This window comes from Cavia porcellus, unplaced genomic scaffold (genome assembly GCF_034190915.1).
Source record: "Cavia porcellus strain 051 isolate PalLab524CR breed Dunkin Hartley unplaced genomic scaffold, mCavPor4.1 scaffold_18, whole genome shotgun sequence".
Lineage (NCBI taxonomy): Eukaryota > Metazoa > Chordata > Mammalia > Rodentia > Caviidae > Cavia > Cavia porcellus.
The window spans coordinates 67219810-67225465 of record NW_026947501.1 but is presented as its reverse complement, the minus strand read 5'-3'; positions in this window follow the sequence as shown (position 1 = coordinate 67225465).

Here is a 5656-nt window from a genome sequence, read left to right as displayed (position 1 = left end):
CATGGCTGATTGCCTTCTGAGGATATAGATATAGGTGATATAGATGATAACATAGATATAGATGTATATATATAGATACAGTTTTTGTATATGTGTGTTTGTCTGTATAATGCACTATAAATTATATATAATTATATAATTGTATGTTACATATCATATATAATTGTACATAGTACAATTACTATAAATGGTCTATTATTTACACTTATATAATTATGTATGTGTTAAGATGTATATATAATTGTGCTAGAATACATTGCATAAAATTAGTAATTTTAATCATTCTAAATACACAATTCAAAGTTATCCATTACAGTCAAAATATCGTACAGTCATTACTACTATTTGCAAAACTTCTTCACTGCCCAAACAGAAACTTTAAGCCTAGAAAGTAGTTAACTGATTATTTATTACTGCCACCCAGTTGCAGGTGACCTGTAATCTACTTTCTGTCCCTATGGATTATCCCATTCCATGGATGTTCAGATAAGTGGAATCAAACAGTATTTGTTCCTTTGGAATCTGTTTATGTTTATTTATGCTATACCATAATGTCGCAATGTTTATGCTATATCACACCTGAAAATGACTATGGCACCAGTCTGTCACAGATTTTACATTGCACTGTGTTTTGATGAATATTTGGTCTATTTATACTTTTTGACAACTATTTATTTGTAAGAGTGATTAGACTTTAACATATATAAGGACAAGGCTAAGGCAATCCTAGAATTTTAAAATTCCTTAAAGTTCTATCTTTCTGGATGAAGGGGAAGGAATTAAGTAGGATTCTACCTTTGCAGAGCAATTCCACTGAATTTTAAAGGAATATCTTTGGTACAAGTAATAAAATTGGCACCTAATAGAAAAAAAAATCATTTTACATTCTTGGAAAACAACTAATTGCTTTCTGTTATCAAAAAACGTAAATTTCCTTCTTAATGGAAACAATTTTCTTTTAAATTTTTCTTTAAAAAGTATTATTTAGCTGTATCTGCCATGTACAGCTAAAGAAGGGAACAGAGAGGCCATTCAACCTTTTCTTTCTATTATTTGAGTGTTTCAGGAAAACAACATGAGCTTCATTATCTTGATAGTTGGTTCAAAATCACATTTGTTTGCAGCACAAAAAAGCAGAATATGTTTTTTCCTTCTCTCACTTCACCCCCTACCAATGCTTCACACTTCTGGCTAGTAAATGCAAGATGTGATTAAAAAAATTATGATGAATACTTAAATGTAAAAAAATTACCTTAAAAGATATTGCCATTAAGCACCTTCAAAACACTTACCCTCATTTCAAATTCACATATCCCCTTGTTTTTGTTCTCAGTGGTTGGTGAAGCAGTTCTGGAAGTCTCTTTCCCCAAGTGTCTCTAGTTGTACTAATGTGGCTGTCTCAATGTCCTGAACAGAGTCAAAACTTTTACGTTGCATGGTTAATTTGACATTAGGGAAGAACCAGAAATCTCACAATAGCAGATACACTGAATAAAGAGGACAAGGACCACCATGATGATTTCAGAGACTTACTCACTCAGTAGAAGAACTCACCACCACAGTTTTGATCCCGTCTCATAAAAACATTCCTGTGTGGGGTTTTTCCTACACTAAGCATGTTTCCAGTTCGAGTCAGATGCTAATCAGGAGCCTTATGACTTAATTCAATTATGACATTCTCAGGAGGTAAAATCGAACCCCACAGATAAAGACCTCCATTCCACATGACCATGTCCATTGAAGGCTGTGTCATCAGCATCTCTGGCAACAGGTTAAAAGTTCCTGCCATCTTCTCCTCTGGCCTAGTAGTTTGCTAGAACACCTCACAGGACTCAGGACTCAGGAAAATAGTTTTACTTATCTGGTTACAGGTTCATCATAGAACTTAGCAGGAGCTAAACAGAAATGATGCCCAGGGTGCAGTCCAGACAAACCTTGTCCATGCTGCAGGAGCTCTGAGTTCTGTCTTTCTGGGTCTTGATGGAGACCTTCCCAGGAGCCTTGGTTAATTAAACACTCAACCTTCCTCACTCTGTCCTTCCCTGGAAAACCAGCGGAGTGCAGGGAGAGACAAGACTAACCATTTTGACCTCCAAGCGACAAAGCTGGTTACCCTGGCAACAACCCACCATCCTTGGACTGTGTCGAAGCTTCAGAGAAGTTACCTCATCCTTGCAAACTCAAATGAGGCTTGTTTTATATAATCAAGGATTCTCTCTTAGGAAAATCCACGGGCTTCTGAGTGCTAAGCCAGGAACATGGGTGAAGTTGAAACCATAGTATGTATTTCTTATTGTCTCACTATATTTCACTAGTTTATGGCTTTGATTCATGTGGTCATTTATACTTAGAGGCACAAGAAAATCTCTTAGATTTTATAAGCATTCACATTGACATTCATGTGCTTTAACCGCTAAAGGAATGTTCTATTGTCAGGAGTGGTAGTTAGTCCCCAAAGAGTGTCCCCCAGTGAACCACAATGCCTGAAGGAATACTACGAAGGAATAACAGAGGACTATTCTATTGTGAGAAGTGTATTCCTACTTACAGAACCCTTGAATAGGTTACAGAAAAGTGTAGTAAAGAAACAAAAACTATACGCACTTGAGTGTCTACTGTAGCCTAGCTATGCTTACAACTTTTAAGATCCACAATTCTCTATATAAAAGCTTCATTCTTATTTAAAAACTGACCCTCTGAAATAGTTAACTAAATTTTCCTACCAATACCCAGATTTTTTAAGTGATGATGCCAATACTTGAAACCTAGTTTTCTTGCTGAGAAGATAAACAGATAAATAGAGGAAAAATCACAGCTGAATTGGATACTTGAAGTGCAAATCAGAACTAGGTACAGTCTTTAATTGTGCGGAAAATGTAAATTGCTACTAAAGATAGAACCTCCAAATTAAGAGAAAGGAAAATAGAATCTACCATGCATTTTCTTTTGACTGCTTTATCACTTTTAATACCCAGCGTTCTATGTCTCAGTAACATTCCTTATTGAGTGACAAATTGGCCAAGAAGTTGGGTAGTTGGGCCAGGAATTATGCTTCACATAATATAGTTTTCCAAGGAACCCCCCCCACACACACACACTTTGTTCTAAGTGCATCTTTCCATGGGTTTTGGTTGAGCTGTCCCCAAATTTAGAGGAAGCAACAGATTACACAGGGCTGCATTCTACGTATGGAATGAGGGGCTTCATGTATAATCACTTCTTTACCATCACACATGATCAAAAGATTGTATTGAAAACTGTCAAATGCCTTGAACCAAAATAGCTGAAATTACATAGCAGGCCCTAGGACTTGTAATAATGATAACCTACATTTATTTGTGTAATGGACTTTAATATCATGAAAGCTTATACCTATATTAATTACCCTTTTTAAGTATGACCAAGGATCCATTAAGCAAGTGTTCTGTCTGTTCCATTGTCAAGGAACAGTAAAGAATGCTAGTTAGTCTCTAAGGAGGGACCTCAGTGAACTACACCTTCTATTCCTCAGCCTTCAGGGGCTCCTTTCCCACATGGAGCCGGGGCTGGCCTGTTGAAACAATGAGAGTATAGCAATGGTTTCTTTAAATAACATTTACATCTGCTGCTTTAGTCTTTTGGAATATTCTGGGATAAACCAGCCAATGTAAAAATGTCCCGCCAATAATTCTAAATCAACTCAAGTTGGCCATGTGGTTGGGGGAGAGAGAGAAAGACTGACCACCTGGTTCCTGACAGTTGCTGCTGTCATCCCAATTTAGATACCAACCAGTGATTAAAGAAGCCACCCTGGACATCCACTCAGGTCAGTCTCCAGATGACTTCCACCTAGCCACCATCTCACATAGGTGAACCCCAAGCAACATCTGCCCAGCAGAGCTCATGCAACCCACAGAACTGCTGGGACCAATGAATTGCTCTACAAAACACCAAGTTTTGGGGTGGTTTGTTATCCACACATAAGTAACTGCTACCCCGTATCTGCTAGAGTTCATTGGTTTTCTCTCCACCCCAAAGCATTACTAAATGAGGAACATCACTGTTCTGGTACTGAAATCAAACCCAGGACCTTGTGCTTGCCTGGCAGGTGCTGTGACAGTGAGCTACCTCTCCAGCTCCGAGGAACATAACTTTAATGGGCAACTCCCTGCTGAACTTCTGTCGTATATAAGACAGTAGATTCCACAGTAAGAGATGGGCTTGTGCTTATGCTGTGAGTGATGGTCAGAGATACACTAACCCACAGTGTGGCAGAGTGGCTTCCACAGATACAAATCAATACATTGACACTTGTTATCTCTGAATAATCTTACATGAAGACTGTGGTCATTAAACAGTGAAGATGTAATCCTTGAGTGACACAGAACTGTGCATTTTATCTGATTTCGAGAGGAAGGAAGTCAAGGTGGATGAGCTGGCAAATAGATTTATCTTTGTATCAGCAACCCATCACCTAACAACTTGCTTCAAATTTAGCAATATATATAATCAAGATACGTATATATATATATATATATATATATATATATACACACACACACATACATACATATATATTGATTAAAAACTACAATGAATGCTTAAATTAACACATATTTATGATAGTAAAAGGCATATTGACATTAATCCCCTTCAAGATACCCATCCTCACTTCAAACACATCCATCACATCATTTTTGCCACTTTCTAGAGCAATTCTGGAGTCCTCTTTTGTGTTTCAGTTGTGCTTTCATGGCTGTCATAGTATCCTAAATTGATTCAAAATATTCATGTTTCATGGGCATTTTGACTTTGGGGGAGACCTGGAAGCCCAAGATGCTAGATCTGTTGAATAGGTGGATAGTAAGGACATAGCCTAATGGTTCTTTGGGCCTGTCTCTTCCTGGATGGTATTCGGCAGCAGCATTCACTGCATTTTTGATCCTGACTCATAAACATACAGAAGACTTCCAGAGCTGCTTCAGAAAGTGGCAACAATAATAGGGTAGGTGTTGCTTGCTCAACATCTAGGGGGAGAGTTTTCAGGGGGATTAATATGTCTTCCACTGTAATAATTTTTAAAATTTAAATCTTTAGTATACGTCTTGATCATCCCTTGAATAGCTGTGGTCTCCGGCTGTGTGTGTCAGGGGTCCAAGCATGACCCTGCTTGCTCTGCTTTAGTCTCTTCCTCAACAATCAAGGTCTAAAGCAAAAGTCTTTCTTGTCTAGTCCATGCTCACAGGTTGTTGTAAAAATGCAATTCATTGTCACTGCAGAATTGAGGTGTCTGTTTTCCAGCAGGACATTGGCTGGGTGAGCTTTCTGAGATGCTACTGGTCGCACAGCCTTTCCTACAGGAGATGTCCTAGGTCTCTTACTTATGCTGAGGTCTTCAAGACCAAAGAAGATCACTCACTCTCCATGTTTTTCTCTCCTCTCTCTTTCCATAACCATACTGATTCATATACATAGAAAGTCACCTCACCCAATCACCATCAATAGATCAATCTAATAGACCAAATATCCCACTTTATTTCCAAATGTGCCTATGTGGGACGGGACGATTTTTTGCAGGTTGCTTATGCTAAGAGGGTCATGCTAGAGTTCTATCAGTGTCTTTGTGCTAAATTTACCCCAAATCCTGGATCTCTAGTCTTTATTTTGTTCTCACTAG